This window comes from Rhagoletis zephyria, unplaced genomic scaffold (genome assembly GCF_001687245.7).
Source record: "Rhagoletis zephyria isolate East Lansing unplaced genomic scaffold, Rhagoletis_zephyria_1.1 Rzeph_scaffold_00387, whole genome shotgun sequence".
NCBI classification, from domain to species: domain Eukaryota; kingdom Metazoa; phylum Arthropoda; class Insecta; order Diptera; family Tephritidae; genus Rhagoletis; species Rhagoletis zephyria.
Window position 1 is genome coordinate 202681 of NW_016157471.1, and position 11600 is coordinate 214280.

An 11600-nucleotide genomic window follows, 5' to 3' on the forward strand; every position below is an offset into this window, starting at 1 on the left:
GCACAGTATATTAAATCATAAGGGAAATAGTGTGGTTGTTCACACTTGCCAGGTTAACTGCTTAAAAATAATAAATCTGTAGTGTATTTTATTGTTGTAGACTGAATAAAAAATATAACCATATAACCATTACAGATTACTACGAAAGCATGTTTTGCAGGGAGCTGGTCCAATTTTGTATGGCACTATTAAAACCTGCAAAAATGTTCCTAAATACAAACAAACCATGCGAAAAATTCATATTTTCATACGAACCTCCTTTTTTATAGCAGTGAATTTTGCATGTTTTTTTCAAAGAACACTACATTTGACCAATTTTTTTTAAGGTCAAGGGGTAATTGTGGCTCGATAGCAAAATTTTTTCGTGAAATGGAATTACTTTAGCTTTCAAAACCATTTTAATTCGTATCAAAATGCTGCTTCTGTCGAAAGCGCTACGATAAATTCGCATGCACACTGTGCGGATTGTGAAAGGACAAGAGATGTATTTTATAATACTGGGCATATTTTTCAGATATGAAATTAGTGGCAAAATCTAAAAGAAATGGCCAACTTCATATTAGAAAAAATTTTAATAAGCACGAAATTGTTCCGGAAGTAGAATCACAATACCAAGAGTGTAATTGAAATTCTTAACCAAACTCGGATTTCTCGACCGACCCAGATTTGGGGGAATTTGCGAGTTTAGGGGAAAAACGAAAAGTAGCACATTTCAGATTTTTGCGTGGAAGACTAGCACATTTGAGATTGTTGCGTGGAAGACAAAGTTATATGTTATCAGGGTTGCATGAATTCGAATTAGTCAAATCACAAATCCATAAATCAAAATTATTTCTGAATTGAAAGTTGCATAAAACCGACCACATAAAAAATAAAATTTAGTTGTGACTTGATTCATCAACTCAATACGAAATAATTTTTATTTGTGAGTTGATTTGCCAACCAAGTAAGAAATAAAATTTATTGGTGATTTCATTCATCGACCGAATAAGAAATCAAATTTATTTGTGATTTGTTTCATCGACCAAATTAACAATACGATTTATATGTACTTGATTTGTAGAGCGAATTAATTCGATTCGCAATTTTTCAACTAAATAATACTTTTTTATGTAACGCAAATACGATTTTCAATATTTTCAAACTTCCAGTTCTACGAAAAATAGAGCTGGCAAGTTTTTATTTCATTATTATATTTCGGGATTTTGGGACCATTTCGAGATTTTCGGGATTCTCGAGACTATATCTTTATCTTTGAAACCACATACTTCGGGACTTTCTGGACTACTTCCGGATTTTCTGTACTATTTCACAACTTTAGTTATATTTATCGATCTTGATATCGATAAATTTATCGATTTTGCAACCTTGCAAAATCTATAAGCAGTCCCTAAAATCTCGAAGTAGTCTTGAAAATCCCGAAATAGTCCAAAAAATTCCGATACAGTCTCGAGTATCCCAAAAATCCCTAGTAGGGTCAAAAATCCCGAATTAGTTCCAAAAATCCCGAAGTAGTTCCGAAGATTCCGATGCATCCCCTAGAACTCAAAAATCTCGAAGTAGTGACGAAAATCCCGAAATAGTCCAAAAAATTCCGATACAGTCTCGTCCTTCACAAAAATCCCTAGTAGGGTCAAAAATCCCGAATTAGTTCCAAAAATCCCGAAGTAGTTCCGAAGATTCCGATGCATCCCCTAGAACTCAAAAATCTCGAAGTAGTGACGAAAATCCCGAAATAGTAACGAAAATCCTGAAATATAATAGTTAATTACAAACTTCTGGTTGAATTGTTGAACCACAAGCCATAACTCCTCTTATGCCTGAAGAACTGGTTCTCAACCTCGTTAAGGCAATAACAGCTTCTTCCAAGCATTGAAAATATGCCTTTTGTTAGGTTCACCACTAGGGTGGTCCAAAATAAGTAAAGTAGGAATTTTAATGCTGTCACCCCTAGGATTGTTCTATATCGGAGAGTATACACCTATTTTTTTATATTGGAATTTAAAAAAATATTTAGAGGTAGCTCAAAGTGCTCAAAGTTTTGCATGCATTTTGTATGGGAAAAAAATAATTTTTCATAGAAATGGTATAGATTTCATGAAAATCAATATTTTTCGATCGGAAAACTCTGGTTCTCTTCGAGAGACTTCCAATAACAATATCTAGTTGTTTATTTACCCATTTTTTAATACTAAAGATTTTTTATTTATCCCCCATACCATGTTCTGGCATTTTTTAGGGGTTTTGGCGGACCTATAAATTATAGTTACTATGAAAACATGGTTAAAAAATAATTGGGTACAAAAGAGAGGTGTCAAATCAAAGGGCTCTGACTTTAGGTGTGCAATAAGGCTTAACTTTTTCGAAAAGAGTTGCCGCCTTTTAAAAAATTAAGTTCAAAATAATACGCGAAGGCATTTTTTGTTCCGCATAAAACTCTGCACCGTTCGTTCGATTTTCAAAAATGGGGTGTCGAATTAAAGCGCTTGGCCTGTGGATGTGGAAACTGGTTTTATTTTTTCGAAAGGAGTTGCCACCTGTAGAACAATTGAATATAAACTACATAATAAGCAACGCCGTCATAACAGCACCGTCTGTTTGATTTTCCAAAATAAGGTGTCAAATTAAAGCTTTTGGACTGCAGATATGCAATAATGTTTTACTTTTTTGAAAAGAGTTGCCACCTTTTAAACAGTTTCATTCATATTATCTAAAAAAAATCAATTATTAAAAAATGGGTATCAGTGGAAAGGGTTTGTTTCTTAACTTAACTACATCAGGGTTGCCACCTGTTTAAAAAATTAAATTCAGTTTGAATTAAGAAAATTAATTAGGAAATATGTCTCAACATATGGGTGCATAACGAAAGGCACTTCAGATGGTGGCTGTTTGAAAATATTTTGAAGAGGTTTGCCACCTTCTTGCTACGACACAGAGTAAAACTCGATGATATGTCCTTGATACTCGCTCCTTCCGACTTACGGACATAAAGTAATGTTTTAAACAGCGATATTTTACGCGCTGGTCCTTGTGGCTGATATATGTCCTTCAGCCTATTCCAAGCTTCCTGAAAGGATTTACAATGCTTCACGTGATTAAGCTGCGAAGGCTTCATGATAAGGATAATGCTCGCAAGAGCCATCTCATCCTTTGCGTCAAACGCCGAAGAATCCGCTACCGTTGCATCATCGNAAAAGGATTTACAATGCTTCACGTGATTAAGCTGCGAAGGCTTCATGATAAGGATAATGCTCGCAAGAGCCTTCTCATCCTTTGCGTCAAACGCCGAAGAATCCGCTACCGTTGCATCATCGTCCTTCACGACTTTCCCACATACGATTGGCCTCAATTCCGCATGGATCAATACGCTCCTCATATGTATTGCCCACGACTCATAATTGGCATAATCCAGTTTGTCAATGGAGTATGAACCACCAGTAATCATCTTTAAGATTGATTTCCCGAAAATAAGTATCCCTTTATAGGCGTCGTCGGCCCATAACCTATTAGAAGTCCAAGGATAGTATGGAAATGAAACTAGTTAAAGTTTTCTATAAAGATGTTTGTTGAGTGATAGTATATTTCGGAATGAAAATGTTTAACAGTTGAATAGTTTCTTTGACTCATACAGAGAACTAGATTTCAATGAACAAATGTTGAGTTGCTACTGCACATATCAAAGTAGATAAAATATATTCCAATAGTACCATACAGAGAATTTATCAACAGCCCATCACTGGTTACTTGACGTTATAAACCATATAGGAAGTAATAAATTCATTGATAGTTATTCAAAATACATACATATTTAATCTTGACAGGATAGTGTCACGATTTTTTTTTTATCTGGTTGTAAGTCAGCACAAGTGATTTCATTAAATGGCAACACACATCTTCAACGTGTGTACATACATATTTACATACATATACATAGTATCAGCATGTTTGTCAAGCCTTAACTCCCATTAATAACATCCGTAGGAAGTCCTAAGAAATATCGTGCCTAGGTAGGCTTAATCTGACCAAATTGGTGAATACAGCAAAAATAAGAAACTATTCAAATTAGATATTTGAAAGTTACTCCAACAAAATATACTTATAAATACATACAATATGAAGGTAAAAACAACATCTAAAAAAGAAAAATATTTGTGTCATCAAAATTCTATTTTCATCGCAAGCAGACGTACCACCGCTTCTGTTGAAACTCGTTCCTTTCAGTAAGGCTTTGAATTCATTTGAGCAGATTCTGTTTGACTTCCGCAGCACTAACATTACGGGAACCTTTCGGCTGCATGATAAATGTATATGTATGTATGTACGTATTTATTCTCTTGTTGCGGTATGGATGGCGCTGTGTACGAATGCATAGCGCAGTTTACAATAACGAGAAGCTAGAGAGCCATTGTGAGAATTGGTGGTGTATAGTGCTCGTTGCTATGGTAACAATGGCCACTCACAGGGAGAAGGAGATAGTAGAAAGAAAAGTAAAAACGACTGCCCGTTGCACAATTGTACGGCCATGTTTGATTTCTGGAGATACCACGCGCTCGCTCAATAACAGGCAAAGAACATACGTACATACTACATATTCGTACCCAGTGGGAAAATGTAATGTAAAGTGTTCGAAAAAATAATCAGTAAAACAACCCTTTTCACTTTCGAAAATACATTTTTCCCCAAGGCGATGTCCTAAGAAAAGTGGGGCATTCTATTTTGCATTACCTAGTATCGAGAAATGTATGTGATTAAAAATGAAATTTTTGGGACTTTTTGAATACATTAGAATGCTGATTACATATTAAACAGTAATTGGATGTAAAACTCATCTGATATACATTCGATTATTTATCACGCATGGAATGCGTTACTACTTTTCCACTGGGTATGTATATGTATTAATAACCCTGCCAGCAATTAGAAAATAATTTTATCGCATATCGCCACGCCGTCACTTCTGCGCCACTATAACTGCCATACCTAAACAAAAGCGTTGGGTGGACCGGTTTCTGACGCCTAGGGTTAACTCCGAAGTGCCATACCTTAACAAAAGCGTCAGCTCTACTTCAAATGCAGAAATAACACCAACAATAAGCATAGGTTGGTTTGTGAGATACACGAAAACGACAGTTTCGCCGTTTTCTACAGCCAACTTCGCCACCTAACGCCCTATCAAAATCGAAATTTCCAAACCGCTCAGCGTTGACATCGCGTCGTTTCTGTATGCTTCATAAAAATTGTATGGGCGTGAGAATTTTTTACAGCCAGACAACGCTGACGCTTTTGTTTAGGTATGGCAGCAAGAGCTATGGTAAGGATGCATTAAAATAATAAATAAAATAACGCATCTATTTAATATTGAAACGTAATTTAAGTATTTATTGAAAAAGCCAAACGAACTTAGAAAATACAAAATACTTTATCTAAATGACCTTTAAAGATTGGCTTTGTTAATTTTTAAAGCTTCAAAATAAATTTAGAGGATGCTCATACTTTACTCTAGAAATAGTGTGTACATATTTTAATCAAACAATTGGTTAAGCAACCCAAGAACGTTTCAAATTTAAATTATCTAAAAAAAAATATAGCAAGCTTCAGTTGTTATGGCAACAGTAGCTTTTTATAAAAATCCCCAATATTTTTGCCAGTTTCACAGCGATCCAGTAGCGCATTTCAAGTTAATTGAGCACCCTGTATTGGTTGCAGTAGACAACTGAAAGTTGATATAGATATTACAAATAATAAAAGTAAAAAACTAAGGGGACGTTTTGTAGGACGAAAATTTTTTCCCCATACAAAAATTGGACCACTTTAATGTACGTATGTGCAGACAGATTAACCACAATACGAAAACTGGAACACACTGACATTTTTGTCCAGCAACAACGAAAAATGTTTGTCGTAAAATTTACGCTGATATCAAGGAATATGGAAAAACAGTGTTCATACTCCGATTTGAAAGATCAATCTATATAAGAATAAGCCACATTTAAATTTTTAGTGAATANGTATGTGATTAAAAATGAAATTTTTGGGACTTTTTGAATACATTAGAATGCTGATTACATATTAAACAGTAATTGGATGTAAAACTCATCTGATATACATTCGATTATTTATCACGCATGGAATGCGTTACTACTTTTCCACTGGGTATGTATATGTATTAATAACCCTGCCAGCAATTAGAAAATAATTTTATCGCATATCGCCACGCCGTCACTTCTGCGCCACTATAACTGCCATACCTAAACAAAAGCGTTGGGTGGACCGGTTTCTGACGCCTAGGGTTAACTCCGAAGTGCCATACCTTAACAAAAGCGTCAGCTCTACTTCAAATGCAGAAATAACACCAACAATAAGCATAGGTTGGTTTGTGAGATACACGAAAACGACAGTTTCGCCGTTTTCTACAGCCAACTTCGCCACCTAACGCCCTATCAAAATCGAAATTTCCAAACCGCTCAGCGTTGACATCGCGTCGTTTCTGTATGCTTCATAAAAATTGTATGGGCGTGAGAATTTTTTACAGCCAGACAACGCTGACGCTTTTGTTTAGGTATGGCAGCAAGAGCTATGGTAAGGATGCATTAAAATAATAAATAAAATAACGCATCTATTTAATATTGAAACGTAATTTAAGTATTTATTGAAAAAGCCAAACGAACTTAGAAAATACAAAATACTTTATCTAAATGACCTTTAAAGATTGGCTTTGTTAATTTTTAAAGCTTCAAAATAAATTTAGAGGATGCTCATACTTTACTCTAGAAATAGTGTGTACATATTTTAATCAAACAATTGGTTAAGCAACCCAAGAACGTTTCAAATTTAAATTATCTAAAAAAAAATATAGCAAGCTTCAGTTGTTATGGCAACAGTAGCTTTTTATAAAAATCCCCAATATTTTTGCCAGTTTCACAGCGATCCAGTAGCGCATTTCAAGTTAATTGAGCACCCTGTATTGGTTGCAGTAGACAACTGAAAGTTGATATAGATATTACAAATAATAAAAGTAAAAAACTAAGGGGACGTTTTGTAGGACGAAAATTTTTTCCCCATACAAAAATTGGACCACTTTAATGTACGTATGTGCAGACAGATTAACCACAATACGAAAACTGGAACACACTGACATTTTTGTCCAGCAACAACGAAAAATGTTTGTCGTAAAATTTACGCTGATATCAAGGAATATGGAAAAACAGTGTTCATACTCCGATTTGAAAGATCAATCTATATAAGAATAAGCCACATTTAAATTTTTAGTGAATATGTTTATGCGAATGTTTTAGTGAATATGTTTATGCGAATGATTCGCATCATTTTACACATTCGTATCGATATTCGCATTCGCATCAAATGATACGAATATTTTGAGAATGCGAAAGTGTACATGGACAGAACGCGCAGATAACGACTACTAAGCACAAAATCGAGCGTAACGCACATACATATGTTAAACGGTGTTTCAATTTACCGTTTAGTATGGCTGACTTCCAAAACGTATCAATACAATGTATGCATAGTTGCGACACATTGCAACCATATACATTGCATATTTTAAATATTCAATACAGTATATTTTGCTTAGCTGCACATCCTTCTTTGCACGAAAAACTTGTGCACGTAACCGAAAAAGGCACTTAAGCGAATTTTCTTTACTACTTCAATGAGGAAGGTATCCGAATCCCTATGAAACCAAATATTGGCGGAGCACTTACCATGTAGAAATTACTGCAAGCGAAATTTTTACCGAATGTTATCTAATTATCTATATAACTACATAAATTGATAGCCATTTTCGTTGTTCTGCGAGATGAGCAAAATAAATAAAAGGTAGTAAAATTAGGTAATTGTGGGGCCAGTGCAGGTAAACGTAAAACTTTCATTGATAATTGATACTAGTCGCACAATTTTTAAGGCAGGTATCGCCAATGTGCAGGTATGTTGAATGCATCTATCGGAGCAGTTTCCTTATAAATGTTAAAAATAATGCTTTTGATGCGCATTTTGGGGTAGGTATCTTAAATGTGCACTTAAGCCTAGAGGCAGCAAAGCAAAATATACTGTATAGCAATGAACAATTTTTCTGAATTTTCCATATTTAAAACACCAATGCTAACCAATAACAAACGAAGCATTAACTTTGTTTCTGATGCGCTGATTGCTCAAGCGATACGTTTCGATAATTTATCGGCTGCGTTTTGGAACAGTATACATTGTCAATATTTTGTACTTCGACGTTATGGAACCTTATACTTTGTACGTATACAAAGCAATTGACATTTAGAAGTCAGCCTATTTAAAAGCAAAATAACTCTTGTACGTTGCTGCATGTCGTGGAAAATAAAAATATGTAGATCCAATTGGGCGCCCTCGAATGTGTTCGCATTTTTTGTTAACTTTTGCACTTTATTCTCTTTTTGTGATGACCTATAAAATACTATATTTCAGTGCTATTCATGTTTTACGTACTTTTATTAATAGTTTCATATTTTTATTTAATTTTTCTACTTTATTCCTCGAAAGTGAGCAATTTTTCAGGGCAGCCTCATGGGAGAAGAGGCAGCAAAATAACTTTATCTCAAATGTAATATGCCCCTTTTGAACTTTGACTACTAGATTAAAACACTGTATAAGTTAAGGACTGGTTCAATGTTCTAATATTTTATAAAACGATGACTTAAGTTGATTATAGCTTTTTTAATGGTATTCCTAACATTCGCATTCGCACATTCGAAACATCCCTAATGTGTACATACATACTTAAGCACATGTCATTAATGGAAAGTTTTAAATATGTCTTACGAAACTAGTTAAAGCAATCCTAACTAAGCGTTTATCAAGCCAAGGGGAATATGAATTTGTTTTAAGAATTTACTAATCGCAATTTTTGCCTTTACCCTTTTCGTACAACGACCGTTCTCGAAATTTCATTGCTATTGCAATTCCAAAAGTTGGATGTTTCGCCTTTTCTAGTATGGTTAGTGGTTGCTGGGGATAAAAGAGAGTGCAAATATGTACGGAAAAGCGACCACCGTCTATTTATTGCGTTTTTCCCCATCGATTCATGTAAATGCAGTATGGGATCGACCATTTAAAGGCGTTCCGCTTCGAGCCGGCCAGGAAAAACTAAATCTATTGCGACGATGGGAAAACTGTTGAAGCGTAATCACCGAAGTGATGCTTAAAGAACTTTTCAGGCCAAATGTACTATATACTTAAGGGTGTGGCCACTTACTGCCAGTTACTACTGTACATGCTATTGACTCTTGATGTATGACAGATAAAGGAAAACATACGCCAGTACAACGTACATATAGAAATATTATTTACATATCTTACTTTTCTTATTTGATTGAAAGCCATTACGCAACAAATATTTATACTAAAAAAGGAAGAAATTAAACACCATTTTATTTAATACGTATGAACTAAAATTAATGAAAATTGAACAGAAATTAGCGTTTACATATTTCTGAAAATACTTAGTCTCAGTTTAACTCGGTATATATATTTAGTCCAGTATTTTCCTAATTTTTCCTCCTTCTACATAGTACTATGTTTTTCAAAACACTAAAAAACGAATTGCATGGAGCGATGTCATATTCATAAAAGGGTTTTTAAGATGTTGGTAGTATCAGTATCAGTTATTAGGGTATCAGTTGGATCAGCATATTTAAAATGTTTTATAGATGCGCATTTAGGCCTAACAAATATTGTTGTTGGTGGTGATGATTATTTTGAAACGAATTTCCGTCATCCCTTGTCAAGTTTCGGCATTGTGCCATCTTCAGTGCGCTAAAGCCTATAGGATATGTTAAACATATGAGTGCAAATCTATATATTAATACGCTAACATGAATTTTGTCACCGTTCGTTTGGTAATTCTACCGAACCGATTTCCAAACCAAGAACACCATTGGAAAGGCATTTTTCTGTAGATGAGCAGAGTTTTTTATGGTTTCAAAATTGGTTGAAAATTACGGCCTAAACCGTCGTTTAAACATTTCCGTATTTGTATAGATGTTGCTGCAACATGTTCAATTTGACATGTTTCGCATGTTGTTTCACTTCGCATTTGAAATTAAGCTTTGGAATAAAGATAAATATGAAGATGGGGAAATAAATAATAACGATGAAGACAAGAATGAGAAGGCAAAAGTGAAGACAAAGACAAAAATGGAGACAGCGAGAAATACTTAAGAGTTAAGCTGGGATTCCACGATTGCCGCAATACACCAATTATTGCCTCATTTTATGCCCCAATCGTGTGATTTCACAATACATTGACTCATGCGGCAATAGAGGCCGATATTGTGCCCAATCAAATACGGCCCGTGTGCGGCAATCGTGTGATAGCTCAATTGGTAATCATGGGGCAATGAAAATTTCAAAATTGCGGCAATATTTATTGTATTCTTGTGCGGCAATTGAAGTGAACAATACTCATCAATATTTAGGCTGTTTATTAATAATTTACTTTTTTGCTTCCTTATGTGTCCAAAAATCACTGAAATTAATATCCTTGTTTTCGGAAGCAACATAACTTTTAATTTAATTTGTAGTGAAATTATAATTTTTCTTGAAGTCCGATAACGGAATCTTTGCCGCGATATATACCACCACAAGCAAAACTCATACGAGAAGAATACGAAAGGTATTTTATGTCACCAAATGGCGGACTGCCATGACAGTATAAATTTATTAAAAAAAACGTAAAAGTTCAATACAGCCCACGACAAAGCAGTAGAACCTCAACATTTTGACCAGTCTTGACTATTTTTCTTCTACTTATTTAATCTTCATTATTTTCGTATAAAAGTATAGCTCATTGTCTAACAAAAACTGCATAAATCCAAATTGCAAGCTTTATACAAAAATTATAAAAATTTCTTAAACATTTGAACACAATCCCACGGTTTATAATTTGGATTTCTAGAAAAAAATGGTTATTTAGTTTTGTAGCTCATTAAAATTTAGTACAATAAGGTGGAGGTTTGAAGTTGCTAAAAGATCCTGTTGATTTTTTATAATTTTTTTTAGCTGACGGTATTATGCACTTTCTTCTCTGCAAATTACTTTGTAAACTGCAAAACAAAATTTTTTCTAGAAGCCCAAATTAAAAACCATTGAATTGTGATCAAAATTTTAAGAAATGTTTATAATTTTTGTATAAAGTTTGGAATTTGGACTTATGTGGTATTTACTAGACAATGAGCTATGGTTTTATAGGAAAAAATTAACATTAAACAACAGAAGAAAAAAGTCAAGACTGATCAAAATGTTAAGGTGCTATCTTTTGTTGCGAGCTGTACATATAATTATAAAATTTAAATCCAAACATAAATTATGTAAATTCGCAGCTTTCATTTAAACAAACATAACTCTTTTGTACCAATTTTACTTGTTATGAATAAAAAAACCTCTACGTAACAAAATTAAAAAGAAAACTGTTGCAACTTGAACTCCACATAGCACGTTGCAGTTATCGTCGAAAAATAAAAAAAACTATACAATCAAACTTCTAAATAAATGCGTGAGTTTTCGTTGGGCACAAGTTTTTGCTTCTTCGCTTTCAAGCAACAACAAATTTG